General features: G+C 34.0%; 1 protein-coding gene across 11 annotated transcripts in view; it reads right to left on the bottom strand.

Moving 5' to 3' along the window:
* Positions 1–16,568, bottom strand: part of LOC129717605 (broad-complex core protein isoforms 1/2/3/4/5) — a 192,128-nt gene that overhangs the window by 81,809 nt on the left and 93,751 nt on the right. The gene's annotated exons all lie outside the window — the stretch shown is intronic.

The following is a 16,568-nucleotide window of genomic DNA, read 5'->3' as shown; positions in this document are numbered from 1 at the left end:
GTTGCAAAGTTGCTTGGTTCAATAAGACCTACACACCCACAATGTTCGATTGAATTCTGCTAGAGTGCTGCAAGCTCTAAGAAAATTAGTACCCAACAGGGACAAAAACCCCAAAATCAACACCCATACTTAATAAATTCATACCTCGATGATTCCTTGGTGAATATTCAATCTTTGGCTACCAATGAACTCAAAATAAATTCTGATTTATCAACAACATATAAACCTAAGTGAAACAAGATACTAAAAAAAGTTCTACGCGTTGCAAAAATGTACTTTTTGGCACACACGAGAAGGATCATTACGTCCCTCAACAGGACGGTGCACCGGTGCATACGGCAAATATTGTTTAAGCGTGGTGTCGGGAGAATTTGACTGATTTGCTCGATAAGATTTTGTTGCCTGCCAGCTCCCCGGATCTTAATACCCTGGATGTATCGTCGCACATGTTGGCCAAGGGGTCGTTCAATAATTACGTAAGCATATTTTTCCACTTTTTCATTAACAGAGCAAATAAGTTAATTTTATACATAACTTTCAGATAAATCCCTCCAAAACCCGATCAGAAAGAAAAAACAAGAATGTAACAGAGGCTGTTAGTTTGTTATGTGAAAAACCTTTCAGGTTGTGTTTTAATGTTGATTCCGTTAGGTGTTGAAATAACAGAAATCATAACAAAAAATATTCTACTAATATCAAACCCATATCCAACTTTGTTACTAACGTATCAGCTTTCTATCAAAATTAGATAGCACATAGAACAGTATAATAACAACCATTGTTATAAACAACAGGTTTTGATAGAGACGAAAAAATTGTTAGATTTGTTTCAGAGCAACTCCATTTCATGATTTGTTATGATAACTCATTCAGATTCAATTTTGTTATCAAAAGCTAATGGGAAAAAACAAAATCGTATCAAAATATGTTATTTGTATCTTCCGTTGATAGAGTTTTGCAAATTTTTAGGTATGCTCTTCTGATCGGGAACACATATAAAAAAAATTCGGTTAAAAACTGCAATTTTTGCTGCAAAGCGGGATTTATGATGAAGATTTACATGAAAAATATCCTTGATTATCGGGGAACTGAAATATTGAAATTTTTATATGTGATGGAAAACTTTTGAGATTTTTTTTATTTAAAAACTATGGAAAAATCCTTTTTTTGCGATGTTTAATAATAGGCTCTGAATATAATGCTGAACTACACCATGTAAGATATTCAAAAATAACGCTACAAAAATAAAAAAATATCCGAAAAAATGCAAAAAGGTGGTTTTCAAACATAAAACCTGTAAAAAACTTTTTAGAAAGTCGAAATGTTCTACAAAAATGCTATAAATAACATCTTCTTTCAATTTATGGTTGAGCACCTTGACTTTTTCAACATCGATTTTTTTTGGAAACCCTACAGAATGCTACGGATGAAGTGAACTGGACAGCTTTCGCTGCAAAGCTTTATGCAACATTTTAGTGTATCTTTATTCTATATTTTTTCTTCAAAATAACTCGGTCGTTCCAAAAAATTCTACGACGATTTCACTTCTTTGCCCTTTTGTCACAGCTTGATATTAAAAAAAGTTTTTCGTGCAAATCGTAATTGTATTGCCTCTTCGGTCCTTTGATTTTCTACTTTTTTCAAAACTTTAATTTTTCGACTATTTCTAGATAAACATTTCAAAAGGTCCTATCTGCTTTCATCGTTTCTCCGGAGCGTCTTTTCATTTCGGTAATGGTTCAGCTTTAGCAACTCTCCCAAGCGTGGTTTTCATTCAGAAGGCTAGAGTGATCCCTCCGCTATCAACTTATGCAAATAACGTGTCATAAAAGGTGTTTAATAAGTTGTGGTGGTTGAATGAAAGTGACCGATCAAAAAATCGACCAAAGCAGATAGGATCTTTTGGAATGTTTCTCTAGATTTGGCTTCTTTGACATTTTGTTGTTTGTCTACTTAATTTTTGAAAACCTTTGACTTTTGATTTTTTTTTTGACAACTTTTGAATGTCCGATATTTCGACTCTCTGACTTTTTAAATTTTCTACTTTTTGTCCTTTAAACTGTCTAAATTTGTATTTTTTTTAAGTCTTTGATTTATTAACTGTTTGACAGCTTGATTTTTTATCTTTCTTATTATATGATTTTTTAACCAGCTAGACGTTCAAGCTTCTAGAATTTTTGCTATCTTGATTTGATGCTGATGCCAGTAAGGTCCCAATTATGGCAATTGGTAGCGTAGGAAACGGATGTGAGTAGGAAACGAATTTCTTTAAGGTACCACGTCTTTCAGGTGGCAACTGCATCGGGCTCCCTCAATAAAATCGTGCTGAAACGGCGAGGTGATACTCTGTGCAGGGATCTTCGTTCCGTAAAACCCGGCAGGCCTTCCAGTACGTTTCTAGTCCAGATGGTCAGATGGTTGTTCCTGATATACGCCAGTCGGGGGCGTCATAGTTGCTCATAAGGCGCTATGGCGGTCTATCCTAGCCATGACCGCACTGCTTTGGCATAGACCACCATGGGACCACATAGCACAGTGGTCGGAAAAGGCAATTTGACGAACTTAATTCATTTGCGCTTAAACGGTTGATGTTAGCCAAAAACAATGTTCGAAAGAATTGTTCACCAAAAAACATAGCGAAAATGTTGATAAGAAAATTTTTTGATCATGATTTTGATAGTAGCATAAAAATAAAAAATCTAATTTTTGATACAGCGAAGATACATGCATAGTTTCTTTAGAAAAGTTCTAGAACTTTTCAAAATATGAAACTTTGCAGAAGATATTAAATTTCTATGACGTCTATTTATTGGAATATAAAGCATTTTCGCTGTCAAACCCCCCAAATTTAGTTTTTATAGCATAACTTTTAAAATGTTATTTTCTCAAGAATATAATGTTCTAGACAAATATGACCAACATAAAAATACAGCATGCTGCCACAATCGTTCTAAACTAAGCTAGAGCGTTTTTTCATTAAATAATTTCGCAGATTTAAATGCATATAGGAGAGAAAGAGGCAAACCGGTGCACATCATCAAATACTTTTTTGAAAGCTTAGACCTTGTACTATAAGCTAGTTAAATTTTGATACTTGAAAATTCTTAAATGAATGAGTAGAGTGATGTTTTATGTATATATGTTTCTGGGGTTTTCTATACAAAAATGCACCAACTACCTGATTAATGAACGTTAATTGTAAATTTATGAAACAGATGACTCGCAATACTTTCAAAATTAGTGAGAACATTTCTTAGGTATATTTAGTTGTTGATAGGTGCATCCATCAGTCATTCGACGTGAGTGAAATGAACACATAACAGCAATGTTTATTGTTAACTATTTATTTCATCTTCATCTGTCTCGTTTTCACTCTCTATGAAATCTAATATAAACTTAGCATCTTTTGAAAATTCTTGATGCTTCTTTTGCGGTTTGACCCGCAAGCAGGCAATAACTGAATCTTAAGAAACCAATAGACGACGTATCCTGGGCAGGAGAGCATAACAAAATCATAACTCATCAATAACATATTTAGCTATAAGAACTTATCAAGTTATTCGAAAGATATTCACGTTTCATACATGGATATGAAAATATCATAAAATTTTGATATCATATCTCGCTATGCCTTCAATAAGATATTTGAGTTGCTTTTAAAATATCTCATTAAAAGTACGTTTTTAAGTGAAAATTGTTCGTTATTGATTTTTTTATAATATATTCAGTTTATATCTAGTGTTCAATAACCTGAAAATATCTGAATCGGTCATTTTTGTGATTTTTCAATGCAAATTATTGGTTTGTTATTGAAATATCAACCATTGCTTTTCATATTTTTTGCTTTTCATATTTTTTGTTATTTTACCAACTATGTAAACCACATTAAGATCTCAATGAGGTGTATTTCCAATATCTGGTTGTGATATTATGATGCTATTTTCTCCTGCTCGGGATGGGGCCGTTCAATAATTTCGTAAGCATATTTTTCCACTTTTCCAAATAATATAAAGTGAGCAGTATGGACCAATTCAAAAGGCTTATTTCCATGATCTGAAACGAGATGCCGATGGCCCAGATGCGTGCCGCGTGCGCTCGTTTTTGGAAAAACGTCTGCAACTAGTCTTAGAGCTCAAAGGGGATGTGTTCCCAGCTAATATGTCATAAAGGTTCTCAATAAACACTGCTTCATTAAAAATTGATTCATGAATTATTATCTTGTAACTTAATTTTTGTGTTAATTTTTAAAGTGTATTCGAACTTAGATTACAAAAAAGCTAAAACTAAATTACAAAAGAGAATGAGAGAACAAGTGAAGGAATATTTGAAAATTATAGTTTTTTTGCCTCAAAAAGGCAAACAAGAAGACGCGACGCGGGAAAAACGACACGACACTTATCGTTCTTACTACATTACAAGACATTACAAGTTACCAAAAATAAAAAGATAGGCAATAATTAGAAACCATTCGTATCAAATATGTGTTGTAAGTAAGTTTCGGGTGATCATGAAAAACATAGAATATTAAGAACCAGAAAGGTTTGACCAAAAACTACGGAAGATTTGGAAAAAAAAGTGAATAAGTGCTCAAAAGTCTTGCTTAGAAACTCGTCAGTCAATGAAGGTTAGGTTTACCAATATTGGTTACATTCCATAAGCCATACACCCTTAAATTTTATTGCCGAGAACTCAACAGCTGATAAATTCAGCGAAATATTCTGCAAGTTTTCGGCAAAATTTTCAAGAATATCGGAAAATTGAGTGTCAATGCTTGCTGCCTTGCGGATCGAAATATATTGCTGACATCTGCAAAAAATTCGCCGAGTTCGATTAGCTGTTGGGAAGTTTACCGAGTTAAGTTAAGTGTGTACCACTTATTGTATTTTGTTCTGTAAAATAAAACATTATTTTGTTACGCTTTGAATCAGTTATATTGTGTATAGTACCTACAACATCAACCCTGTGTAAACAATGCAAGTTTGTTGGTGTACACTGATGGAATTTTGTTGAGAAAAAAAATCCGCACACTGAACCGATCTTCATAGATTCATAAAACTTCTCCTCGAAAAGATTTAAAGGTGTAAAAATTGGATAAACATTTTTTTCTAAACCAAACCCTTATGATGCATAATATTTTCTCAACACAGGGTCCGGCAATTGAAATGCTATATTTATTTAACAATTATTATAACGTTGCACATGAAACTGCATTGGACGACCTCTCGTCGCTTTATTCAGCTCTCAATGGATGAATGTATGACTTTTGTTATCGAGTGGTATTCCGCAAAAATGGATCTCGAACAGAATCAGAAACCGTAGAGTTAAAAGATACCTGGAGACCGGAAGTACAAGAAAACGATATGAAGGTGGATGGCGAGTTACTGTGGTGACACCAGTCATGGTAGAGATCCTCGACGTGGTACCATCCAATAGGTGGTCAACGTATCTGATCGGAGTTTCCGATCCGATTCCGATTGGATCCTGAAATATAAACTTCAGATCAAGTTCTAAAAAATCCAGAAGGTTCAAGATCTTTCGGTGGGGCAGAAACAAGAGCGAAGGCGCTGCTGAAGACGGCCGCAGAAGGATGGTTGGAGAATATTGTGTTCACCTACGAGAAACTCTTCATCGTACATTAATTAGAACAGTTCATGAATCAGCACAATGACAGAGTTTCATTGCTAGAAAGATCACGAACATATGTCGATGTTCTGACAGCAACCAGAACACAAAACCAGTATTGACATACATGCTAAATGTTTATAGCTATTTGAAGGACATAAAGGTGCCCATTTAACAGTAAATCGAACAATTATTAGTCTTAGATTTAGTTTAAGCTCCTAGTCATCATCTACATAGTAGTGATACAGAACTTTTCTTATACAGGGTGCTAGGTTCCGTGTTGGGAATATTTCAGGGACTGATAGATGGTCACATTTGATAAAAGAGGCCTTAACGTTAATCTACTCAGATTTATTCAACTTTGGACTTTCTTGAATACATTTACTTGAAGAGGCCTTAAGGTGACACTGTGTTGAAGCCAGAAATGGTCGACTAAAAGCCACTGCTTCGAGTTTTCGAAGGCACAAGACTCGGAAACAATTATTGCGTCACCTGTAAAACGCTATTTCATGTTTGCTGTAGTGAAGCACGGGTTTACGTGCTTCCTGTCAATATTTCACTCATGAATTGATTTCTGAAACGTCTTGTAAAATCGTATTATACTATCACAGAAATTATGTCATCAATTCGAACAAAATTAGTGCCGAAAGAACGGGCTCCCTGTCAAAACCTCAACTAATGAAATTCATAAAAGTTGTCCTTGTGGTTGTTGTAAACCATTAGTAATTTCCTACCATTCGTTCTCACACTGTATATATTTTTTTTAAAATCACTCTTGAGTTTTAATTTTTTTTTTACTCGCGGAAGTGCGAATATTTCATGCAAAATAAAAATGGTCGATATAGAAGTGCATAATTATTGGTGACCTACACAGCACCTACTGTAACAATTGTACAAAAGTTTTATTTCGATTTGTCCCACCTACAATGTGCAAATCATTTCACGCATAACATTCAGCGATGCTATTTGGTGCTGCATCGTGCTCAAAGTTCGTTTTACGAACTGAGATGTTCTAGCACTGTGAAAAACTAAAATAAAAATAGCTCACATTGAACTAGAACCTGACTTTCACTTTCGACGAAAAAATATACTCTCACACAGGAGTTTTCACTATTAAGCTAAGTGTGAACACAGATACTGTTATGTAAAGGGCGAACCGCAACATTTTTTGAATATAATGGTATTTAAACATTGCTATTTTTTCATAATATAATTCATTTACAAAAATTGAGTTCAAGGTGAAAGTTGAATCGCTTTCACATAAAAAAAACAAAATTGAATGACGTATCATAGGGGTTTTTGGTTCCGGGTTATTCTATAGTGTTAAACAAATTATTTATTATCATAAAACTGCGTTAAGTTATATGTACCCATAATTTTATCAGAAAAACGATTCATACAAATGCTATCTTTTCTGCTCTTCAAAAAAATGCATACTAGGCTATAGCAATAAAATAAATAGTGTAAACAATACTTGGACAGCGACTTCACATAAACTCTACTTCTATCCACGACGAGTTAACAAGTTGAAAGTGAAACTATTTTGCAGCACTTGTGTTAGTTGGTGGCATGATTGTCCAGAATACGATGCAAAATACCCGTGGCACATGCAGCACATACCTCGTTGTATGCATTGCATATCCTTTTCACATTTGTACACACCGGGGATGCAAGCATACCAGCATAGTCTGAGGTCGACCGACATATGTGAAAGCTTTTTCACTACGGAAAGCAGCCAAGTAAATCCTATCAACATTTCCTTTCAACCGTTTGTACATAGCAAAGCGACCGGTACATATTTGAAGCTAGGGTAAGCCAACCGGTACCGCTTAGAGTGTTAATATTTTTCGAATTTTGATGCTGATTGTTAAAGCAGAAAAAAAACATTTACAACATGGTATCGATATTCGATATTCCAAATCTAAAATTGTTAGGCTACTAATAAGTTTTTCAAAATGCTCAAGAGGTTTGCAATTACTAAATTTAACTTTCGAAAACGATGCACTCCTGGAGTATGTTGTACATTGCTGTGGCACTCCTATCGTACGTACTTCTAGTGGATGTAAAGCACTGTACTAAGTACAAGCACATGTCATTATGTACTATACTAATGCGTATGCACACACAGCAAATTCTACTCAAATCAAAATAGCAGAAACACACCCGGCATCGGGTAAAGCTGACTAACAGATGGCATCGTAGCGCAGACAAGAACACTAACAGCATAGAGAATATATGACCTTCACCTTAACCCAGTGACAGTGTCGGACAAACGGTCGATTGCCTTTCCTTCTTCACATGCATGTAGACGGTTTTATGTACGTGTATTCTGACGTACATTTACCACACATGTTTGGCTGTTTACATTCTACGGCGGTGCTCCTAGATGATGATCATTCACTAAGAGTTGATTGCAATTATGTATAGATATAACGACGCTTAGCTGGTTGCTCATCCACACAGTAGTAGGATTTCTGTTTTATAATTTTGACATGTGGAAAGTTTGAGTAAAAATAATAGTTTCGAACAGTAATAGGAAGTTAACTATTCAAAAAATTATTGTCTCTCTTCTAGGGACGCTTTCAATGGAAAAACGAAACCCTTTTAACTTTTAGAGTAGATATGTTCTTTCGTCAAAACTTTTTGTTTTGAGGGTTCATATATAAATTAAACCAATGCTACGAAACGTTTTTTAAATAAGTTTAGGTGTTTGAATCTGTATACACTAAAACTTGAAGTTGATGAACAGTTATTTCTGCATAACTGGTAAACTTGGACAATTTTCATATGGTAATTAGCAATATAGATGATTTGGATATTAAAGTGATCGTCTAGTCTAAAATGTGACGTGAAACTAGTGCGTTTCAAAAAGGCATAATATAATTTAGATATATTGTGTATTTTGACGAAAAACAAGTAGGCTTAAGAATATGCGAGAAAATCGTTACATTATATATTTGTTCTATATTGCACTAGCAATGATGTTGTTATTCATAAATGATAACATTAAAACACTATTAGAGGTGCGTGATAAAAATTGTTTAGTTTTATTTGCTTTCGCAATTAAGGCTAATTATTTGCAGGAAAACCAACTCGTCAGAACAAATTATATAATCTTACAACTAACTTATTTGGCATCGTATTGACTATAAAGAAAACGTATCATAGCAATTAAAAATTGCAACGATTTTCAACGAAAATTCGACACCACTAAACCTATGTAATTCGAGTATACCAAACCAAAAAAGGCGCTTAAAAACCTTCATCAGGATTTGAAAAAAAATTCAGTATTCTACTTCTTAACAAGCAACAGATTGACTCCCATATACAATAATCTACAGAGCTTTTTTTCAGTTCTGGTTATAAAAAATGGGGAATACCAAGCTCACAATTCCGTAATCAAACTTAAACAACTTCTAATGACTTTTCTGTGTCTAGAAGAGCAGTTTTAACTCGTTAGTTCGTATCAAACAAGAATGTTTGGACATTTGATGAGTTGGGGAATGCCAATGGTGGAATCCTAACTGTACATCTACAAAAATAGAATTTTTGTTAATGTATGACTTCATCTTGTAAAAAATAATATTTTTAAACAGTTTGCTAATAGGAAAAAATAAGCTGATTGGTTGAAAACTTAAAGAATCTGCTGGTTTCTTACCTGGGCATAATAAAAACCAGCATGTGTGATCAATTAACTATGCATTTGATCTATGCATTTGATATTGAGGATTGAGTTCTCGAGCAGAAAATTAGTATCATATCCAGATATTGGAAACTTTGTATCACAATATTTCATTTCGATCTTAATATGGTTGGTATAGTTGGTAAAATATCAAAATATTGTTCCTTCAAGGCGACGTAAATAACAAATCTTGATATTGTGAATAACAAACCAATAGCTTGCGTTAAAAATCACGAAAATAACCGGCTCCGATATTTTTGAATTACTTGAATTATTGAATATCAAACACATAACTGAACATGTTATAAATGATTGATAATATACTATTTTAAAATTCAAATTTCTTATGAAAGGCACAAAGAGGTATGATATCAAAACTTTACATTCCTTTGATATGCGTGTTGGAAACGTGAACATCTGTAGTATTGTGCCGTGTCAAATAAATGTTGTAAAAGAAAATCCGTCTAATAGCATGACAAGATCTCATAACACAATATGTTTTATCATGAGTTATGATTCTGCTATGCTTTCCTGCTCGGGTTCTTACAGAAGAAAAGCATGCATGCATTCTGAAATAAAAAAAGTAATATCCTGCGGAGCAATCACTTAATAAAGCTTTGTCATTGGAGTACTTGAAGAGTTGGTTCATGATCGATGTTTAGCTGTTCGACTATAAAATGTTTAGAGCGATTTCTGATCAATTTTACAAATAGTTTGTGAAATAATTTTGGTACCCGCGTGCGCATTGGAATTGTAAACATGTTGCGGCAGTAAATGAAATCCCAAAGTTAGTATGAGCTTCAATTCCCCAAATTTCAATAACCTTCGCCTCAAAATGGAAAGCACGATGTTTGATTCGGCGATGAATCCCGTAAATTCAATAATCGTGTAATTCGGGTAAATTTCAATTTAAAATGCAATGTGCATGTTATTGACGGTAGTGAAATAAAAAAAATATATCATTTGCTTTGTTGAATTTCAATTTAAAAACTATATCACAGGTATGCTACGTTCCAACTCTAATTGCTTTAGTTTATCTACAGTAATGAGACCCAGGAGTTGAGTGTAGAAAGTATATTCTTGGTAGTATATGCTACCTAATTTTACCACTGTTTATTTGCGGCCAATTTCGAACGGCCTTAAATTACTGGTTCAAGTATGGAGGCTTAAAAAAATTACTCAAACGTACATAAACAAAAGTGAAATTATCTACACGGTTAAAACATTAAGAACTTTTTTTTCACTAGACATCTATCCGTTTTGCGAGAAGAATTATCAAAACACATACACTTAAAAACCAGGCATTTGTCTCAACTACTAATTTGACAGGAAGACCGAACACCAGAAAAAAACATTGAAAGTTTCTCTTTTCGATTTTTTTCGAAATAGTTAACTTACTTCTTTTTAAAAATAATTCCAATTTTACTGTTTTATCATACAATATTAAAGCACAACGTCGAATAAATTTTCACTGCAAACGTTAGAATTGTCAAGGGGTGGATATTTTTTGCTCTGTTACTCTGTACGAAAAAAAGTTAAAAAGTAAAAAAAAAAGAATGGGTAGTCAAGAACACGACTCATGTGAAAACACTACTAACTAGTAGGCTACCTACTGACGAAGAAACGCAAACTTTGAAGCTATATGCAGTAAAAAATCAATCCACAAGTAAGCGAAAAAAGTTTATTGTGGATTCGTGTTCTTTAGCCAACTTGGCCAAAAAATACTTTTTTAAAATTTGTCGTTTATTTAAAATAGCTCCTAAAGCAAAGCAAAGCCTTGGTGCTACATTCCGATTCGGAACTCGACCTTCTGTTTATTTATACACAGACTTCGCAGCCGACTGTTTAGTGTACAGGACAATTGCGGGGCTAGCGCTACGATCCTACTGACACTACTAGTCTCTCCCGAGCCGAGACTCGAACCTACGACAACTGGCTTTTTAGGCCAGCATCGTACCTCGAGACCAGCTGGGAAAAAGCTCCTATTTGATAGATATCATGACTGCAATCAGTGCTGATAAAAGTCATTTTCCCCAGCGAAATTCTTCGAAAATTACAGCCAATCATTTTCAATTCTCACTTCCAATGATCGCTGCACTCTTTCAGATACACTAGATTTTCGTCCTAGTAACGTGCTGTTATACTCAGATGAAATAGATCGCGCGCATCGTTCACGGTTACGGAATAAAATTTGACGACAAATCCAACCAAATGATCATCACTTCAAAGCGAAAAAGGAAAACAAACAGTCCACTCAACCAAAATGAACCTCACCGAAACACTTTTTCACTGACACTGACCGATGCCTTGACAATCTTCGTTAACTGATAAACTGATTTTGTTGTCTTGCTTCCATCGCATGAAATATAATGAGGTGTTTTGACAGTTCACTTCCATGCAAAAAGCGGAAAGGGAGAACTTTGAAAGGATTGCAAAAAAACGTTTATGGATGCTTTTATTCACTTTCACTCAAGAGTGTCAACAAATATCAACCCTGACTGCAAGATTTTCATCGTCATCGTTTAATTGTTAAACACGCTCAGGGAGAGCGAGCTAAATCATTGCATTTAAAACTATTGATATTTGAACAAACTATGCATGCTTGTCATATGCTAATGGATTTCTTTTAATTTCGAGATACAGTAAGTTTCCGTTTTTGGCAACAAAATTTTCAATTTCAGTTGCCAAAACTGGAACCGTGCCAAAAACGAAAACCTTTTTATCCATTAATATGTTCAATTTGAGACTTCAAAATTATTATGAAACTTTATTTATTTATACGATTCAACAGGTTTTTAACAAAATCCGTCGTATATAGCGTACTGGAATAAATTTCAAGTCACAGCACTTGAACAACAGCGTCTTTGACGTCAAACTCTCTGTTTTATTTGAAAGCGAGTGAGTGTAAACGACGGCTGGTTTTAGATTGCCAGACCTGTTATATACGATAGTGCGATGTTTACAATTGGAGTCAAATACACTAAAGTCGCTTTTCACGCGGTGGATACGAACGCGTCAAAGGAAACCGCGTAAAAAACGCGTAAATTCCGAAATCCGCTTAAAAAAATCCCGCGTAAATTCCCGGAATCCGTGAAAGAAAGAATACCGCGTAAATTCCGGAATCCGCGTGAAAAACCGCGTAATATCGGGACCCTCGTAAATTCCAGAATCTGTGTAAAAAAAACGCGTAGTTTCCGGAATCCGCGTAAAAAGCGACCTTGGTGTACACGTTAAATTGAAATTACCTTATTAATGACAGAAATTTCACCCATTCACGACTTTTTATTGAGTAAATTTTTTACCCAATCGATGAGTAACAGTTACCAATAAGTCTTTTGTTAAATTTTTAATTGATTTTCAAAATTTGAATTTAGCGCTTTGTGATATATCATTCTAGGGATACTGCATTTAATCACGCTTAAAAAATCCACAAATAAACACAAAAACATAAAGAAATAAAAAATAACCTATTCGACCATTTTCATAGGCGAAAGATGCCATTATGTGTCTATTTGTTTAATTTTTTGGAACACGACTCATTTTCGGTAGATATTAATGATTACAAATATTTTTAGGTTACAAAGATAAAAATTGTTCAGAGTGTATATTTTTTTCAGAAAGACAAAATTGTTACCTACAACTTTGCCGAAGACGTTATACCGATCAAATAAACCGTTTTGGCCCTAAAAAATATTTGTAACTATGTACTATAAAATGTTGCCAAAAACGGAATTCTTTTGTTGCTGAAATCGGAGTGTGCCAAAAACGGAGCATGCCAAAAACGGAACATGCCAAAATCGGAAGCCTACGGTATTACATTGATTAAAGCAATGGATAGCTATTTGAGAAATAGTTCTCCAGCTCTCTGCTGTTTAGCAATGTGATGAAAATAAATAAATAAATTGTAATAGTTAAGCATATTGTAAATAACATCAAATCACCATGATCATGTATTGTTTCCATTTATTTATGAAAAGAATCAATGTCGAAAATTATGAATATTGTTGCTTGAACTTTTTTATTGTGAGTAGAATATAATAGTAAATAATAATAGTAGAATTGCTCGTGATTCCCAACTGACAATTTTCAATGTATGTCGATATGTTTACGTTTGAAAAACAAGCGATATTAGCCTGGATATAACTTACTGCTGAACGAAATGTTACGGTGCACATCGGAGCAAATATGCTTCAAACCTGATCAAAAGTGGAAAAACTCAACGTGTGATGTTTGCTTGATCATTTAACAACTTGTCAACATCCAAAAGTCGTATTTTCGGTCGAATCGAGAGTTTTGAAACGACTGTAATTCAACAGTTTTTTGTGAATGATATTGACGTTTTTATACCATGAGCTAAAATATAACGATTCGGAGATAAACAAGTGATTTTGAACTGAAACAACGATGAATGTTGTTAAAGATGTGAAGTCGTCTCTCAAAATGCCCAGGTGTTTGTCAAAATCAATGTTATAGAATCAAAAATATTTGTTTTTATAAGTTAACTAAAACTGGGATAAGTTATGTTTCCGGTAATATCCGGTTGATCGACTTATATTACGTGAAAGTGCTGGTATTTCGAGTTATAGTGGTGAAGAAAAACCTTTCGGGAGCCTCCGGTTTCGTTCTTTATCACTCTATAAAAACAATCAAGAATTTCTTATTTTGTCGTTTGTGGGCCAGTCGTAGCCTTAGTTACAAAAAGGAAACTTTGTCAATCGATAGAAAAGTGTATACTTTAAATTCATTTGATGTTAAATTAAATGTGCGATGTTACCATCGCAAGACATCTTGAAGCATACTCTCGTGAAATCCAGTTTTGTTTTCAGGAATTTCAAAAATTGAACATATAAATAAAGCAAAGGTCAACATATTCGATAACATATTTTAGATCACAAAAAAATTCACCTTGACTGGTTGGCAACAATAGAAGCGTTATGCCGGTTCTGCTTCTGTCTTGTACATTAACAGCCGGCTGCAGACTGTGTTAATAGAAATAGGCAAAATTTTTCGTGAAAATGAGCAACAAAACTGCAGAAAACATACTTAATTAATTCATATCTCGTTGGTTTCTCGACATATTTTCAACCTTTGGGCAACAACAACAAACATATAAACCTAAAAGAAACAAGATGTCAGAAAAAGTTATAAGCGTTGCAAAAATGGACATTTTGACACACACACTGCTAAAATCCGGAATATTTCCAGTGTCCGTTGGTCGAGTCAAATTCCCTAGTAATTTTTGGAAACTAGAATAGTTTCAAAATGAAACTGGTTTCATCAAAATTGATTCATTTTTCGTGAAGTTCTGACTATTTAAAGATTGACAAAATTTTGCCTGTCTCAATCATTTTGTCTACCCCCTGTACATAGGATAAGGTTAAGGAACGGTTTAAGTAGTGGCGCCTATTTGTGTAAATTCTTGAATTTTGATCAATATCGACAATTTTAATGACTTGCTCGAAAAGTCTGATTAACTAGTTTATCCTACGAATACGAATACATAACATACCGTTCAAGACCGAAAAAGCCATTCATGCGCTATTCGGGTGCTAAAGTAAATCCCCTGCAAAACAGATGCAAACTGCTTAAAATAGATTCGGGGTGATTGGAATAGTGGCCCTCGATTGGAAACTTTAATTGATTATTGTTAAATCTTTCTTAGTTTTAACGATTATAATGCAAGTCATGCTATTTTTATTTCTATTTCAAGCAGTAAATGTGGAGTTGACGTTTGAAAAATGTACTAACTGGGGAAATAATTGATTAGAAATTTACGAGAAGTAGCAGGTGGGATTTTTGTCAAGTTTACTAACGCAGTTGTACAATCTAAAAACAAGTGTTAACAGAGAAAAAGATAGAGAACAATTTGATATACTCATGTTTTAATTTCACCCAATACATTTCCAGTAGTTCGTTCAATACACAGGCGCTTCCTTAAGCTGCTTAGAATATGTTCCCTACCCTAATTATGCTTTCCTCGTGATTTAGTCGACAAAAACACTAAATTAACAAAGTGTTGACCAATACTAGCAACGTCTTACATGTTTGTATATGTTTTGGTGAAAAATTTCAAGGAACTGTCCAATATGCTAGTTGACTGTACATGCTGGGTAACCATTGCCCTATTTCTTTCGCACAATAATTGTTCAGGCTCGAACTTTTGCGTGTACGAGAATTCAGAGATATCTTTTTATTTTATGGGTTTTTTACGTGCCCTATATCTCCCGCATAGTGATTATTTATTATCATTTATATGTGTTTTTATTTTATATCAATATTATACTAAAAAAGTTTGTTTTTATTTAACACCAAGATGGTTAAATTTAACATCGTAACAAAGTTTTTGACGAGTTATGGCATAGTTAGTTTTCGTTTCGCATAGTTTTCGTTATGGACTAAAAGATGCTGCACAGTGAGACCACACTGAAGAAAGATGGTAAAATATATATTCGTAGAAATAAGATTTTCGCCAAAGTAACAACATTATTATTCAAAATGTGAAAACAACATTATTAAAAAACAACATTATTATTCAAAATGTGACCAATTGGGAGGTCTCTTTCGATTCAATCAAGGTTAAAAAAACATTATGCGGCGAATCTAGAGAGACTGTGGCTTTGGTGAAATAATGGAGATTGAATTGAACAGCATTGAAGTTCACAGTTCCATTGGATTTACGGAAAGGTGTTATTTTAACCGTGATAAAATCGAAACAGCACTATACTTTGCAGCCTAATATTAGTGACCAAACTACACACCCTAACTATATGACTATCAATTTACTGATTGTCTGCAATTTTCTAGTTCAAAATACATATGTAATCTTATCAGTTTCATATAACACAGTTTTACCATTGAATACTTCTCATATTCTCGCTTTTTCGGGGCTACTGATAACAAACACTTTTATTTAAACTGCAATTCGGCAAAACAAGAGTGAAAGATGTATTAAAATCCACCTAATAGGGTGTACTACTAAATTGCCGGGAATCTGAATGCACTTTAGAATGAGCGACTAGGAAATTTGTTGCTCAAATTTCAAAAGACACGTTTATGGTTTCTTTGAAGTTACGTACACAGCATTTGGCCTTCAGAAATATTTTGGTTGAAAATGCTGTTTTATGGTGTATTGTTTCCTATTGTACATTTGTGAATATATACATGGTTTTGAGTGCGAGATGAGTTTTTATTGAAGCCACAACGAGTAAGAATACAACTTCCTTCTCCTATTATAATTCAATGCGTGACACTTGAGTACACGCTG

Source organism: Wyeomyia smithii, chromosome 1, assembly GCF_029784165.1.
Source record: "Wyeomyia smithii strain HCP4-BCI-WySm-NY-G18 chromosome 1, ASM2978416v1, whole genome shotgun sequence".
NCBI classification, from domain to species: Eukaryota; Metazoa; Arthropoda; class Insecta; order Diptera; family Culicidae; genus Wyeomyia; species Wyeomyia smithii.
This window is presented reverse-complemented; position numbering and strand designations above follow the sequence as displayed.